The sequence below is a fragment of the Brassica napus genome, chromosome C8 (genome assembly GCF_020379485.1).
Source record: "Brassica napus cultivar Da-Ae chromosome C8, Da-Ae, whole genome shotgun sequence".
NCBI classification, from domain to species: Eukaryota; Viridiplantae; Streptophyta; class Magnoliopsida; order Brassicales; family Brassicaceae; genus Brassica; species Brassica napus.
The window spans coordinates 10,629,337-10,646,736 of NC_063451.1; the positions used below are offsets into that span (position 1 = coordinate 10,629,337).

Here is a 17,400-nt window from a genome sequence, read left to right on the forward strand (position 1 = left end):
CGCTACGTAGCGACCGACCCGCGAACGAGTCGGTCGCTACATAGCGAACGACCAAGCCTCCCCTTCGGTCGCTACGTAGCGACCGATCCAGCGCGGATCTGGTCGCTATGTAGCGACCGAACTGTAACGAACGTTGATCAACGGGCACGACCCAAATCCGTGCATTCTCGTCCGTTCCTTAATGCTAGCTCCTATGTACCACAGCCATATCATTTCTCACACCCATCGATCGGAGTTATCACTTAAACTTTACGATAAAAATCGCGTAATAAACGTTTCGAGTCGAAAGACGGCCCAAATAGGTTAAAATGTGATTAGAAACCCATTTAGGATTTTTTGAGGAAAAGCCCATAGATACTATGGCGGTTTATACTCAGTCCGCAAAAAAAGATAAATGTTAAGTTTCCGCAGATAAATGTTAAGTTTCCGCGAATAATCATGAAGATCGAGAAAAATGGAATATCTCTTTTTTTGAGTTATGACGGCTTAAGGGTAGAAGAGGAAAGCTCAAACCGACCTTGGAGGGAGTATATAAGGGGTCCTAGGCGAGAGGCATAAAGAGAGAACTTTTTGAGAGCAAACTTAGCACTTAGAGCATTTAGGCAACTTTCCGTTTTTGTTATTTCGAGCTGCGACTCAACTAGGTTTTGCAGTCTTAGGTTGTTTGAACTAGGAATCTCGCCGACAGCTCTCATAGCCGAGGCTTCTACCTTGTTGTAACGCTCATACGCGAATTCGGAATAAGACTCCTTTTGCTCTTTTTTACGTTTTCTTATTTTTCTCGTCTTTATTTCGTGTTCTGATTGTTTGGCGTGTGGTTTAGCAGATATCCGAAACCTCTGGGATATTAGGGTTTTCCTAACTTTCCTAATTTAAACGGAAATCGACAGTGCGAAATTCGGTTCCCACAGTTTGGTGCTAGAAGGAGGGGGATACGGATCAATCTAACTCTCAGCCACAAGACCCTCAACCAGACATGAAAACTGACGACACAAAAAACCTGCAGACTCCTCTCAACGGAGGAAGCAACACCAATCTCCACACTCCAGTGGCGGATGTCTCCGCGGCCAACGCACCAGCCAACGCCGCAACGCTCGAGGAGTTTAAAAAGATGTTCGCCACCTATGACTAAACAGGTCGAAATCTTAACAGCAAGGACTCGAGCAATCCGTCTCCGCGAAACCACAAAGATTCACGGGAAAAGACTTGACTTCACAACTCCACTCGACTGGCCTGGAACATCGCGGGAACGTGCTTCGGGTCAAAACCCCAGCGAAACATCCCCTGCCGAGGAATGGAACTCTGAAAACCCTTCACCTCCCGCAAGGGACACATAGGTCGATGAAGTCTAGCCTGTCAACTTGGATCCCAGCGGTATTTCTGACAATACAGAAGAGGACGCTGACATACATCAAAGAAGAACCAGAAGCCGATCGGCTCGGGAAGACTCTCCATTCGATAAACCTATGACGGAAGAAGAGGAAAATCTCTACTGGGTCGAACAGGAGGAGTTAGCCGAAAAACAAACCGAGATTACTCGCAGCAAACGCCGACAACCTCAGAAAGCTGCTGGCGAAAAATCGGACATACGCGACCTTCGCAATTACATAACTAAAACTGCAGCAGAAGTAAGGGCCGTGAAATCGCAGATCCATCATGCTATCAGCGCTGCCCCAGAGATCGACAGATTACTTGAGGGAGCTCGGAAAACACCTTTCACTGCTCGCATCTCTGATACCAAGGTATCTGACTTGGGAAAAATCAAAGTACCAATATACAATGGTACGACTGATCCTAAAGCGCATCTTCAAGCCTTCCACATCAAGATGGGAAGGGCCAGACTGAAGGAGAGAGAAAAAGACGCCGGCTACTGCCGTCTGTTCGTCGAAAATCTGGAAGGAACAGCGCTCGAATGGTTCGCACGCCTTAAGCGAAACTCCATCGGAAGTTTCCGCCAGCTTGCATCGGAATTTCTCAAACAGTATTCTATGTTCATAGATAGAGAAACATCCGATGTCGATCTCTGGAGTCTATCACAAGGAAACAGACTACATCATAATCGAGGAAGAAACCAATGTTTTGTCGCAAAAACATAAGCCGACAAAGATGTCCTCGAAAGATGCAGACCAAAAGACTAAAAAGAAAAAATCTCGTAACGACAAGTACGTCCATCACGAGGGGGAAGAACTCCAAGGGGCGCATAACTACGCAGTCAGTTCGGAACAAGGCAGGACCTCGGGAAATACATGGACTCGCAATCCAGGATACGACGAAAACACCTTCTGCGAGTTCCACCAGACTCGAGGACACTCGACGACTAACTGTAAAGTCTTGGGAGCGAGACTGGCCGCAAAGATACTAGCTGGAGAACTCTCTGAAGTAACCAGCGTTAAGGATCTCATCCTTGAGACCGATCGTCCTCCAAAAACTGAGAAAAATCCACCCGCAGAAAATTCTCCTCGGGGAAATCAAGCAGGGGATAAACGCGGAAGGAGATCGGACGACAAAGGAAACGATAACAATCGTCGCAGAGTAAACATGATTATCGGAGGATCACAGTACTGCAATGACACGGTCTCAGCCATCAAGGCCTACCAGCGAAAGGCCGAGTCAAGTGCAAATTGGCCTACATGGTCTCCTCCCCGAGATGGTCAAAGCGATTCGATAACATTCACGGAAGAGGAAGTCGGCGGAATCAATCAGCCTCACTGCGATCCATTCATCATAGATCTGGTCTTACGAGATCTGGAAGTCGAAAGAGTCCTCATTGACACAGGGAGCACGGTTAATGTTATCTTCCCCATCACTCTCAAAAGGATGAACCTCGAGCTCGGGGAAATTACCCCGATACGAAAACCATTGACGTGTTTTTCGAGCGAAACGTCAATGACTCTTGGATCAATCCGACTACCAGTCATGGCCGAGGAAGTCACAAAGATCGTCGACTTTGCGGTGGTCGATCATCCTGCCATCAATAATGTGATCATGGGAACCCCATGGCTGAACGCCATGAAAGCCGTTCCGTCTACATATCTCCTTGGCATCAAATTCCTGACCCAGAGCTGGGTCGCTGCCATCTGGGGTTGTCAAGTACAGTCGCGACTTTGCTTTCTCGTAGAGCATAAGTTAAGACAAATCACAACAACCGTGATGGTAAATCGCAAACGCACGAAGTTAACTCAGCCTTCGGCCGAAAACATTTCAAAGAAAGACGACTTGACATCGTCTGCTGGAGCAAACGCCTCGAATATCGAAACTCAGCCTGATTCCGAAGTCAACGCTGTCACTCAACCGAAAAAGAAAAACCCGGACAAAGACTTTGATCCTGCCACAGTCACCACGATTAAGGCGGTCAACACAGCACCAACCGCCGAGTAGAAACACTCGCGGCATAAAATTGAACTACGAGATGGCTTGATCCTCGAAAGGGGTACGTAGGCAGCTCGTCGAAAGACGAGTTCAGCTATCCCCCTCTCTAAAAAGGGGGGGGGGAGTGGGTACGTATACTCGTATACTCCCACGTCTTAAAAGTTGCATTATTGTACTCGAGCTTTTTAAAACTTTTACTACAATACGTATTTTATGAACTCTTACGACTTCAGCTACGCGAAAATCTCTACAAACATTAAATTCTTGTCAACGGCCGTATCTGGTCCAAATTGCAAAACATTCGCAAACCTTTCAAAACTTAACACTCATTTATAGTCTTCGAAATAACAGCGAGTCGTCGCCAAAGTTAGAATCAAAACTATACGAACAACTGTCCAAACGCGACAATAAAATTTCAACGAATATTTACATCCTGCTCGTTGATTGGCCCCAATGAACACATCAGCCGTCTTAAACAAACGCACCCTGATCATTCTGATGCCCAAACATCCGACACAAAGATAAAAGCGCGCTATATAAAAAATCCGAAATTTTGGTCAAGCACTTTCAGTTGGCTTAAAAATTGTCTCTTGAGAGATGCTCAATTTGCACCATACAAGTCGTATAAGCCGAGAACCTATCGCGGAATTTAAATCGGTATGAATCAGGTTGAAATCGCAACAGGAAAATCGATAGCCGGCTAGTCACCGCATAAACCTTAAAACCGAAAGTAAACCTAGGTCTTGCCCTAAACTCAGCACACTGGTCTCTAACATCTCAAGACATGATATCTAAAAAATGATATGAGATCTTAAAACATGTCTCTCCGTCCATATCTTAAACGTTCATGAAACTTCGTACAAATAAATAAGTGACTTTTACGAAAATTCACATCTCGAGCAAACCAACAGATTGAACGTCTCGCTTGAACTAAATATGAGACGACGACTCATATTTATTTCAGACATATTCAGAACAAAGTAGTTCGATAAATATTCATCATATATAAAACCGCAAAGCGGTACGGATTCGAAGCCACCAACGGCCAGTCCCGATAAAAACAAAGCGGCCAAACAGGCCCACACAAAGTTTCAACATAAAGGCCACACTCGGCCAGATACAAATAATAAAGGCCACACTCGGCCATAAAGACAAGATAGGGGGAAACCTCTTCCCGTCAAATCCTAACTTCGATTCTCACAGATCAAAGTTAAAACCCTCAGACATGGAAGCTCCGAATGCATCCGCGGGACAATCCACTTCCTCATCATAACCAGAAACCTCGGTCGCGACCTCCTCTGTATCGGGAGAAACCGGAATGGGATCCCCGAATCCTTGAATCCTCCCATCGATCAGGGAAATAAGCGCCTCAGCATGGGCATGATCATTCATGCCACCTTTCATGAGTTCCATCTCATCCTTGAAAACAAAGTCGTCCGCCTGCGTCTTCCAGAGGGTACCAACTGAACCACGACACTCGCGAATATCGCCCATCGAGGATTAAGCCTCCTTAAGGTTTCCATACTCGGCTTTGAACTGAGAAGCACGGTTTCTCATCACCTCGACAATCTCTCTCCTACCTCTCCTTTCCTCTTGACGGACGGCCTTGGCATGATCCTTGGCAAGTTTCGAATCTCGCTCAAAAATTTCGCTTTGAACACGTGCAAGGTCTTTTTCCGCTTTCTCTGCCTTGAAGCGATAAACCATGACCTCCCTGTGGCTTGTCTCAAGGGCTGAGCCAAGCATGTCCAGACCCTGTAAAAACGACTAACGTGTTTAAAAAAAAAAGAAAGAAACTATCCGCGAAGTTCCTAAAGAAGAAAGAAACTAACCCCGTTGATTATGCGAGATCCTTCCGCGACTACCTTGGACATTCCACATCCGTCCACAAACGAAGGAGGATTGAAACTCGAGGGTAAACCAGCCAAGAACTCGTCAAAATCCAGAATAGGTACCTCGCTCGAACCACTACTGTCACCATAAGCAAGGTCCGTGTCCCATCCTGGAAGAATAGAGTCAGCTACGGAAAACTCTATATCACCAAGATCAATGCCTTTTCCCTTAGAAGTTCTCACGTCCGTTTCCTCCGCGGGAACGTCGCAAGGAGCAGGATCATCGGACTTGGAATCACTATCCGCTTATGCGCCCACTCCAAGATCGGGATGCACGAGTCTCAACGCCTTGCGGACTCTCCTCGGCGTAAAGAAGGTCCAGAAAAATGGACCATTCCTGAGGAGATCCCTCATTTCGATCACGTCTTCGGGGAATGGGTAAAGTGGGTTGATGAAAGGACTGTCATTCGGCTTCCTCCGGAACAGTGGGATGCAATTCTCTTCGACGGATGCATCGTTTACACGAACAAAGAAGAAGAACTTCGTCCACGAGTTAGAGTTGGAAATAAGCCCCTTAATCACCGTCATATATTTCCGACGGACCAACCGGTAGAGGTGTGGTTTCGAAACAAGTTGCAGCCTGAAGATCGCTTCAAAGTGGTCAGTGGTAAGGGAGAGGCCATGCTCATAGCTCAGGATCACGACGCCAATGAGATGCTGAAAACTGGTGGGATTCAGCTGGCTTATCGATACCTCGAAGCAGTCCATCACACGGACTATGATTTCAGGGATCAGAAACCACAGACGACAGCACACCAAGAATGACTCGTAGCAGGAAAAGTAACCCTCCGGGGGATTATCAGCACTTTCTCCTCGACAAGGAATTCGAAACTCTACTGCATCCGAAATCCGGTAGAACGCCCGAACGGCCTTAAGGAATTCACCGGTGCTTCTGCTCGGCGCACCTTTTTCGACCGAACTTTGGTTCATGACAGGAAATGACTTCTCAATAGGGGGAGTAATCGAACCATATCTCACTATCCAGTACGCCTCACCATCGGCAGGATCCATCGAGTGAGGCACGAATTCGGCCTTCGGGGCAAGAATACCGTCATCGTGAACACCCTCGGACGAAGAACCAAGGGAGGTACCTCTTTCCAAAGTCTTTTTTCTGCTAGAAATCTTTTAAACTGAAAGAAAATAGAGAAGGAGAGGGAAAGGAAAATTTTTCTCAAGAAACTTCTTATGAAAATAAGTGAGTGAAAATTATGAGGAAAGTTACTTCCCTTCTTATACGCATTAAAAGTTACTATTTGTCTACGGATTCTTGGATATAAACTTCTTCCAAATACGCCTATCTTGCCTAAATCGCCAAACCGAGCGCTAGAATCTTATCGCAATCCACGATTCTAACGGGCTGGGGGGCTAACTGTTGGGGTCAAAATCGGACACGACGAAGTTAACATCCAAATATCCGTAAAAATTGGCATGGACGCTTTTACGAAAAGTAATCTTCGTAAAAAAATCTTCGGGAAGAACTTTGCGGTGAAATGTTGCACTAGTCTCGGTTGATTCATCGAAACTAAACACCCATAGCCCAAGAACACGTTCATAGAACGTCAGAAATGGATCCAAACAAGGTCGCCACGTAACAACCAGTCTGCAAACGAGCCGGTCGCTACGTAGAGACAGACCAAGCCACTTGGTCGGTCGCTACGTAGCGACCAACCCGCAAACGTGTTCGTCGCTACGTAGCGACCGACCAAGCCACTCGGTCGGTCGCTACGTAGCGACCGACCTGCGAACAAGTCGGTCGCTACGTAGCGACCGACCAAGCTACGTAGCGACCGACCAAGCCACTCGGTCGGTCGCTACGTAGCGACCGACCCACGAACGAGTCGGTCGCTACGTAGCGACCCATAAAGCCTCTCGTTCGGTCGCTACGTAGCGACCAACATGTGAACGAGTTGGTCGCTACGTAGTGACCGACCAAGCCTCCCGTTCGGTCGCTACGTAGCGACCGATCCAGCGCGGATCTGGTCTCTACGTAGCGACCGAACTGTCTCGAACGTTGATCAACGGGTACGACCCAAATCCGTGCATTCTCGTCTGTTCCTTAATGCTAGCTCCTATGTACCGTAGCCATATAATTTCTCACTCCCATTCGATAAAAATCGTAATAAACGTTTCGAGTCGAAAGACGGCCCAAATAAGTCTACAACGTGATTAGAAACCCACTTACGATTTTCTGAGGAAAAGCCCATAGATACTATGGCGGTTTGCACTCAGTCCGCAAGAAAAGATAAATGTCAAGTTTCCGCAGATAAATGTTAAGTTTCCGCGGATAATCATGAAGATCGAGAAAAATGGAATATCTCCATTTTTGAGTTATGACGGCTTAAGGGTAGAAGAGGAAAGCTCAAACCGACCTTGGAGGGAGTATATAAGTAGTCATAGGCGAGAGGCATAAAGAGAGAACTTTTTCAGAGCAAACTTAGCACTTAGAGCATTTAGGAAACTTTCCGTTTTTGTTATTCCGAGCTGCGACTCAACTAGGTTTTGCAGTCTTAGATTGTTAGAACCAGGAATCTCGCCGACAACTCTCATAGCCAACACTTCTACCTTGTTGTAACGCTCATACGCGAATTCGGAATAAGACTCCTTTTGCTCTTTTTTACGATTTCTTATTTTTCTCGTGTTTATTTCGTGTGCTGATTGCTTGGCGTGTGGTTTAGCAGATATCCGGAACCTCTGGGAAATTAGGAGTTTCCTAACTTTCCTAATTTAAACGGAAATCGACAGTGCAAATTTTGGTTCCCACAAGCCTCGAAGTTCGCTCCCTCACGTGGCGTCCTCTCTGTGGCGCGTGGGGAATTTCCTAGGGTTTATTACCCTTCTCTTTGCTCTCGCCGCCTAGCGGCTCTCCAACTTTCCTATTTTCTCTCAATCTCTTAGCATTTCTCCGCAATCTTCATTTGCTCAAGCTCAGTTCTTCATTTCAGGTATTATCTCCCTTTCACTCTTTTTTTCGACTTCTTTCCTCCAGATACCCTTTTTGATCTCTAGGATGAAATCTAAGCCAGATCTCGCTCTAGATTCTTTTTCTATAGGCGGTAGGTGATGCGACCCAAATCAGCATCTATGTCTCAACGAGGAGCTTAAGGTACGAACCAGCTAAGCAATTGATCATAGCTGGCTTAATGGGCATTTTATGGGCCTTATCGGTTTGATCCATGAAGTTCTAGACCGAGAGAAGTTGATGAGCTTGATGCAGAATGTGGAGGCCTTATGCTCAATAAGAAATCAATGTATGGATTTGTCCAAGAAAGGCCCACCAAGAAAATACAAGCCAAGGTCGTATAATATATCAATCTGACGGTAATTCCGAGATCTTCAACCATGCGAAAGGACGTAGCCAGCCGAAGAGTTCTGCGACCATAACTTTCAAACTTCGGTCAAGTCTTAGTCTTTGGTCAAGTCAATATTCCTAGTCAAGTCTTCTTAGTTTTAAGAGCTTTATAGTTTTTGACTAGATTATTTAATTCTACAGATTGCCTATTATATAAAGGCTTGCTTTGTATTGTTTCTATTCATTTAACTTTTTAATAAAAATCTTTCCTTTTAACTAGTTGAATCATTTGTTCTTCATCGAACATCTTATCTTCTGAGTCGTCGGAGTGTGTCATATCTTCGGGCTTAGAAGTTGGTAGTATCAAGAGACTTTCCGCACCTCGTGTGTCACCATTCGATCCACATCCCTTGATCGTTTGTGCTTTCTAGCTCATTCGGTGCAATGCTTATCCAATCCACCAACCTTAGAGTGATCCTTCAATTTAGGGCGTATCAAGTGGTATCAGAGCCAATTTGGCTGGTTTTTTTTTTTCATCTTTCACCTTCTCATCTCTCCACGTTTTTTTCTTTTCTTATTTCTTGGATCCGGGCTGTTTCTTTAGACAGCCTATTATAACAAAAAAAAATATTGATAAAAAAAAAGAAAAAAAAAAGTTTTGGCCTGAATCACTTCTGAAGAGAAATCCATGGGGAGTGGTGGAAGAGAAACCCTGCTGGCTGAAGAGAAATCCAGCCTTAGGACAGTTAAGGCGGATCCATATCAAAAATCTCTTCATCTTTCTTTCTGTTTTCTTTTTCCCACAAAAGTTTGTTTTGGGTTTTGATTGCTGAATTTTGACTGCCTATCATCCTTTGAACCAGTGGAAAGAACTTTGAGTGATCACCTAAAAATCGTGAGCTAAACACTTTAAGAGTGTAGGGATTTTTATTTGCTAACTCTTTGTTAAGTGTTTTCAGGATGTTTGGACTTCTCAATAAATCAAAACCACAACAAGACGTTTACTTTCCTTTTAAAACCGTGTTAGAAAAAGAGCAAATGATTTTTGGAAATAAGAAACAGTTTGCTTCTAATGGGTTTGATTTTGTGCAGAAACAAAGAAACCAAAGGAAGAGACAAAAGAGGTTCGATGATGATGAGAAGTGGGTCAGAAGTGGTGATCGTCCCTTCACCAAAGCAAGAGAAGCAACTGTGATGTGTTTGATCAGAATGAGCTTCAGACTTATGTCAGCTTGGAGAAGATGTTGCATAAGGCAATTCATGCTATCCGGCAACTCAAGAAGAAGGGAAACACCAACACTTCTCCTGCACCAAAACAGCAAAGTAATTTTTCTTCTCTTTCAAATTCTGATTTGAAAACTAATGTGTTGTCCTCTGATAAAAGCAAAGCTGTGAAACCCACTAGCAAAGCTCATTCTACCAGGTGCTTCAAATGCCATAGGATTGGTCATTATGCTAACAAGTGTCAAAAGCAAAGACCATTGGTGACTTTGGAGAATGAGAACGTTGAAGTTGAAACCGAGCCAGAAAAGGAAGACCCATTGCCAATTTTCGATGACTTCACATATGAGCCAATCGAGGGGCTAAATGAAGATAAAATTTGTGGTCATCAAGCCAACCAAGAAGAATCATCTTCCATTCAAAAAACGGACCGAACTCAAGGTGAGCATTGTGCTGATTATGGTTCTTTTGCTTATAATCCTTTTCCTTTTAATGTTTCAGAATTGAGGACAAATCTTTTTGAAGAGGGAGGGAATGATGTGCCCTGGTTCGTGGATCAGTCCATTGGAGCCGACCAGCATGGAGATCAGGACGTTCTGAATAATTTGACTGAGGTTCGTTCATCCGACCGTACCGATCAGACTGACCGAGCCGTCCCACGTGCGTCCCGATTGGAGCTTCGGCTGAAACCACGACCAGACGACCGAACTGACCGTACCGGAGCTCGTCTTCCTTGACCAACTCGATATTCTCAGACCCACGGTCGAGCCAGACTTAGCTTGGATCGTGAAGAAACCGAAGACGGACATACATTCTCATCCGGCGGACCATCCGGACAGTCCCGTAAGCGTTTGTATCTTTACCCCGTGCATCCATCTGGTTCGAATGAACCTGGACATTATCTGAAGGGCCATATTTGACCAATCTGTATGGAAGACTGAGTCTTCGACTCATTAATTCAGATCTGGTCAAATTTGTATTTTCTATGCATTATTTTCCATGTATTTTCTTTATTAATCTTTGACTAGAAACACTATAAATATGTAGTCTCATTCTATGAATAAAATCAGTCTATGTTTTTGAGTTTATTTTCGTTTTTTTCTCTGAGTGAGAGAGAGAGTTCTTTAGCTAGTTCACTGGTGTGAACCGGCTTGTTGATTTGGTGGTCAGCCAATTCATCTTTGTGTGTTGTTTGGTGGTTAGCCAACGCATTACAATCGTTATTAGGTGGTTAGCCTTAGATCGTGGGTATATCAAGAGCCATTCCACATCTCTTGACGATCCCTTCAATCCATCTCAGTTCCAGAAGTGCCATTGCCTTCTCGGATCATATCCAACACCCAGATAAAGTGATCATTCCCGATTTAGGGCGCATCAAGTGATACGCCGTAAATCGGGAAGGATCACTTTAGCTGGGTGTTTGATATGATCCGAGAAGGTAATGGCACTTTTGGAACTGAGATGGATTGAAAGGATCGTCAAGAGATGCGGAATGGCTCTTGATATACCCACGATCTAAGGCTAACCACCTAAGAACGATTGTAATGCGTTGGCTAACCACCAAACAACACACCACTTGATACGTGAAGGATCACTCTAAGGTTGGTGGATTGGATAAGCATTGCACCGAATGAGCTAAAAAGCACAAACGATCAAGGGATGTGAATCGAATGGTGACACAAGAGGTGCGGAAAGTCTCTTAATACTACCAACTTCTAAGCCCGAAGATAAGACACACTCCGACGACTCAGAAGATAAGATGTTCGATGAAGAACAAATGATTCAACAAGTTAAAAGGAAAGGTTTTTATTAAAAAGTTGAATGAATAGAAACAATCCTTTATATAATAGGCAATCTGTAGAATTAAATAATCTAGTCAATCCTTGAAACTATAAAGCTCTTAAAACTAAGAAGACTTGACTAGGAATATGGACTTGACCAAAGACTAAGACTTGACCGAATTTTGAAAGTTATGGTCGCAGAACTCTTCGGCTGGTTGCGTCCTTTCTCATGGTTGAAGATCTCAAAATTGCCGTTAGATTGATATATTATACGACCTTGGCTTGTATTTTCTTGGTGGGCCTTTCTCCGACAAATCCATACATTGATTTCTTATTGAGCATAAGGCCTCCACGTTCTGCATCAAGCTCATCAACTTCTCTCGGTCTAGAACTTCATGGATCAAACCAATAAGGCCCATAAAATGCCCATTAAGCCAAGGTATGATCTGTTACTTAGCTGGTTCGTACCTTAAGCTCCTCGTTGAGACATAGCTGCTGATTTGGGTCGCATCATCCCCTCCTCCTTTAAAAGGATTTGTCCTCAAATCCGAACCTTCTAGGATGAATGAACAGAAATGGTTTTTCGCAGCCAAGGTGTTTCTACTGTTCTTGTGCGCACTCGCCTTTATTCCAGGCTCAAAGATGAAGTGTTGTAGACCCTCTTCAGGCCTCAGTAGCTCCACTGGGTCGTAGTCCTTACAAACAAATGGCTGAACCAGTTTGGCACTTGATAAAGAACCGAGAATATCACCTGAATCATAAGCGGTTGTGAGATCTTTTTCATGATCAGCTTCTGGTCCACTATGAACCACATCTTTAGCCACTTTTTGGACAGCGAGGAGAACACTTACAGCCTCTCCTTCTTCCTCCTCATCAAAGATTGGACCGAGATCTTCCTCCTCATCAAAGATTAGACCGAGATCTTCCTCTTGATACAGCTGATCGTCCATAGATTCTGCTTGGACATAAACAATCGATAGCTCTGGTTCGATATCTCTGGCCTCCTGATCTTCTTCTAAAAATGGAGATGGACGTGGGTTTGTGATCCTCTGATGAATCTTAGCCTTGAAATTCTCCAGCCATCTTTCCAAGCCTTTATTCCTCTTCTCCTCAGTTCTGGTTGATGTAGTCTCTTCTTTGCTGAGTGGTTTCTTCCATTTGTCTCTCTCCGGTCGTGACTTCTTGGCTTCCTTCTCTTGGTCACGCTCATATTGTGCTCTCATTTCGGCTGTGCGTTTGTTGTACCTCCATTCTCGCAACTTTTCTTCTTGTGCTTTGCGCACTGCCTTCTCTTCATGGTTGATTAGTAGTCCAAAAGACACAGTTGATCTCCTAAGGGCTGAAGAGTTAAGAATGACTGGCTGTGAAGAACTCCGAACCTCAGAGTGGCTCTGATACCACATGATACGCCCTAAAATAGGGAAAGATCACTCAATCTGACTAAAGGGATATGATCTCGACAAAAGGGTGAACTGATGGATTGAACGGTGACACAAGAGGGGTGGAAAGTCTCTTGATACTACCAAACTTCAGTTGTTGCTTGATATGACGCACAAGTCGAACAAAAGAAGGATTTCTATACGTTGCTTGATATGACGCACAAGTCCAACGAAATAGAGAAGTTTACTTGGAGTTAACCACACCAAGAAAGAAGAAGTGTTCAACAAAAAACAAAGGAGATAAACTCAATAAAAGGGGAAAAAGTTTGTCTTATTTCGTGGCTCATAGGCCCTATATATAGGATTACAAGTTGTAGAAATCCAAAGAAGAAGGTGCTAAAAACAAGACACTGAAAATAAAAACAAAGACTTGACTAAATAAAGTCTTTGACTGAAACTTGGACAGCCTCTTGATATAGCCACGGCCAAGACTTTAAAAAGTGAAGAATATGCTCCTGATATGGGCCAAGACATGTCTCTTTAAGGCCTGGTCGAAATCCATCTTTTTTCTTTAGCCAATTTTTATCGGTTTCTCCATTTGGCCCAAACAAGTCTGTTTGATTCTTTTTGTAAATCATCAAGCCCAAGACTTTCTTGGAAATTTAGAACATGAACTCAACTGGTACTATCTATCCATCTTCTCATCTTTCATTTTCTAAACACTTCTTCTTCTTTCTGTCTTAAATCTGGGCCCTACCTTACATATCGCCATTCTTCAATATAAAAAAATGATCTATCAAAAAAAAAAAAAAAAAAAACAAAAGTTTGATTTGTTGGCTAGGTGGTGGAAGAGAAATCCTGCTGGCTGTGGAGAAATCCAGCCTTGGTGTGGTTAGCTCCAAGTTAAACGAATGTCATTCAAGAGGCAGAATGATACAATCATTGTTCAAGAATTCATAAGTGAATTTAAGTAGATGATCGAGGCTAAGTTTGCTCCGATCAACAAAAGAATTGATCAGTTGGAGACACAACAAAAGCGATCTGTGCCTAGCCATGAAAAACCAGAATCAAGGAGGCTAGCATCGGAAGACTGGTTTGTAGATCTGGAAACCAGGCTCAAGGTTCACTTCTTGTCACTAGGAGACCATTGAGCTATGATCTTGGTCCAATCTTTGCTGAGGAGAAAGAGCAATTCGATAATCCGACGCAAGATTCACTTTTTGTCACTAGGAGACCATTGAGCTATGATCTTGGTCCAATCTTTGATGAGTGATATACCATGGATTTGACCCATTTTCATCCATGGTATATAAGTGTTTTACTAACTCTATATTATATATTCTATCCTATTAGGTATGTTTTCAGGTTCAGGAGTATCTTGGAATAAAGTGATGATTATGGAGCATTTAGGAGCTTAAAAGAGATTTCATCCGAGCTGACCATTAGAGGTCGATACGAAGAAGAAGCAATCGATCGATGCACATCCAGTGCCGTCGATCGATACAGAAGAGAGGCCTTGACGATTGAAGATTATGATCGATCGATGTACATCCTGTACCATCGATCGATGTCGAGACGCGAGACGCGCGACTTGGTTCTAGACGACTTTAAACCCAAGGCTTCACCAAATTACAAGATTACCCCTGACGAGTTTTTAACCTAATAGTTATATACTTGCCTAAGTGTTAGGAGGCAGAGAGCTTTTAGCTACCATTGTATTCTTATTTTCAGCAGAAAGTTTTAGGAGACAAAATCATAGAGAGATTTGTGATTGGAACTCCATTGATTCATCTATTCTATTCTATCAGTTTTATCTACATTTTGTGTCAAGAATTGCTTAGCTATGTCTGAGTAGTTCACTTGTTAGATTCAGGGTTCAAATAGGTTAGAGGGATTAGCCCCAACTATAGAGTGCTAAGTTGTGATATTCATTGATTGATTGTTCTTAATGCTTGTTTTAGCCTTGCTAACTTGAACATGAACCTAAGAATTTACATGTGTCAAGCATCCTTGATCATCCAGTCCTGAATCTAATTTGTCATGCTAGGACTGCTAGAGAGATGCTAATCGCTGATCTAGGAGACTAGTGAGCATCATCAACCTGCGCCTAGGGCTTAACTAGAAGCATCGATCGATATTGTCTTCTCACAATTGATCGATATTTACGAAAGGTGTATCGATCGATATCCCTATAGGACCACCTATCGACACTTTCTTGTGATCAAAAGACGACAGTTGAGATCCAAGATCTAGTTAGTTAACCAGTGAAACATTGCCATCGCTGATCACTGTGATTAAGGAGTAGAGCTCTAATATATCATGCATGCAACTGTTAGGCATCTATAGGATTATAATCTCCAACACCTGAATAGAAACCATGCATCTAATAGCTTCCATTAAGTTACACCCCCAATCATCTTGTTAGTCGAGCAATAGACTTGCTCAATTAGGAATGCTATTTACTTTTAAACCATAAAACAACAAACACTTAGAATTATTAATTTACTAGATTTCAAAGGTTCCCTAGCTCCTTGTGGATTCGATCCCTAAGTACTGCAACTGAACCTCTTATTTGAGAGAGTAATTCACTCCTTAGGGTAATTTGAGTGGTATCAAATTTGGCACCGTTGCCGGGGAGCTTTGATCGCCATTAGATTTAGTTTTATTGATTATTATTCTTTTCTCTACCCCCATTCTGACACAAAATTTTTTCTTGTCTTTTCAGGTGCATGCCCAGCAGTACCAGAAGCAATAAGGACAAACACCTGTTATTCTCAGAAGATCCTGCTCACTTGGAACGCACGATCTGCAAAGACCAACGTTCCACATCGCTCGACGCAGCAGCTTTCACGTCGACTGATTCTCGCACCCAACCGTCGACCGACACCCGACCTTCATCGTCGACCGATCTACATCATTCGACATCGATCGATACTACAGGGCGTACATCGATCGATCATCAGTCGCGAAACATGGTTGCGATTGTTATTCTCAGACATGATGAGAATGGAAACTTGTATGACCAGGATGGTCATCTGCGTAATGCAACTAGTCAGATACTAGACGCTCAGGGGAATGTAATCCCTGATGCTGATGCTACATGAGCTGCTCAACCTGTAGAAGAGGCTGCTCAACCAAGGGCACTGGCTGACTACAATCGTCCAGATGAGTACTACACCAACAGATCAACTATTCGACTTCCAGAGATTCAGAAGGAGAATTTCGAGCTGAAGCCTCAGTACTACACACTCGTGTCACAGCTACCCTACTCTGAGTTACCGTACGAGCATCCTATGGACCATCTAGAGAGGTTCGAGGATCTTATCGCTGCTATTCGTATGGATGGAGTCCCCAAGGACTACCTATTGTGCAAAGCTCTTCAAGTATACTCTGACTGGAGAAGCGATGCACTGGCTCTAACATCCTGGGCTGACATCAAGAATGCTTTCTTGCGAAACTTCTTCGATGAGGCACGCGCTGAAGACTTGAGGAGCAAAATTGCTACATTCGCGCAGGAGACTGGAGAGTCTTTCAAAGATGCGTGGATCAGATTCATGTTCTTCCAGCGAGACTGTCCACACCACGGATTCAACGAAGTGCAACTGCTGAGCCCTTTCTTCAGAGGTATCGCCTTGAGGTATCAGATGTCTCTTGATACAGCTAGCGAGGGAAACTTCAACACCAGGAATCCGGTGGTAGCTGTGAGACTGATAGAAAATCTAGCAAACAGCAGCAGCACCAAGAACACTGACTTTGAGAGGAAGAAGTCTGTTGCATCCCTAGGGAAGGAGCAGATGGACGAAGTTAGAGCAAAGTTAGATGTGGTTCATGAGCTTCTCAGGAAGCAGGTCTGCTCAGCTGAAGGAGAAGTAGCTGTAGACATGGAAGGAGAAGAAGATGTGAACTACATTGGAGGTACTGGATTTCAGAGGTCTGGAAACCAGAGTGGAAACAAAAACTTATATGGCAATGGTCAGAGGAGTAACCAGAGTTCACATTTCCAGAAAACTTTCAGCAACAACAGGAGAAGTTATGGAAACTCATTCTACCAGAATCTACCACCACAGACTCAGGAAAGCAAGATTGAAGCAATGTTTGACAGAGTTCTGGAAGGACAGCAACAACTCACTGTGGATTTCAATGGGAAGATAGATTTCGCCTACAACTGTCTGAACACAAGAATTGAGACCTTAGGGACTCAGGTGAGGAAGCTTGAAACGCAAGTGGTTTAGACTGGAGACACTGTAAAGAGGCAAGAAGCCTTGGCTAGAGAGGCAGGAGTTGAAAAAGCAAAACACCACGTAAATGCCATCTTAGATGATGATTTCTGGCAAGTGGTGAAGCATGAGAAGCTTGGAGAAGGAGACTTCGAAGTCGAAAGCTCCATGAGTTTCGGCGGATCACAGTGGTGTCGACCGATGTCAATGGATACACATCGATCGACAGACCATGACGAAGATCGATCGACG

At 43.9% G+C, this 17,400-nt stretch overlaps 1 non-coding gene across 1 annotated transcript; it reads right to left on the bottom strand.

The window, feature by feature from the left end:
• Positions 1 to 16,412: 16,412 nt before the first annotated feature.
• LOC125592186 lies at positions 16,413 to 16,520 on the bottom strand. Its single transcript, XR_007328033.1, has one exon. It is a non-coding gene; the product is annotated as a small nucleolar RNA R71 (small nucleolar RNA).
• Between the last annotated feature and the right edge of the window lie 880 nt (positions 16,521 to 17,400).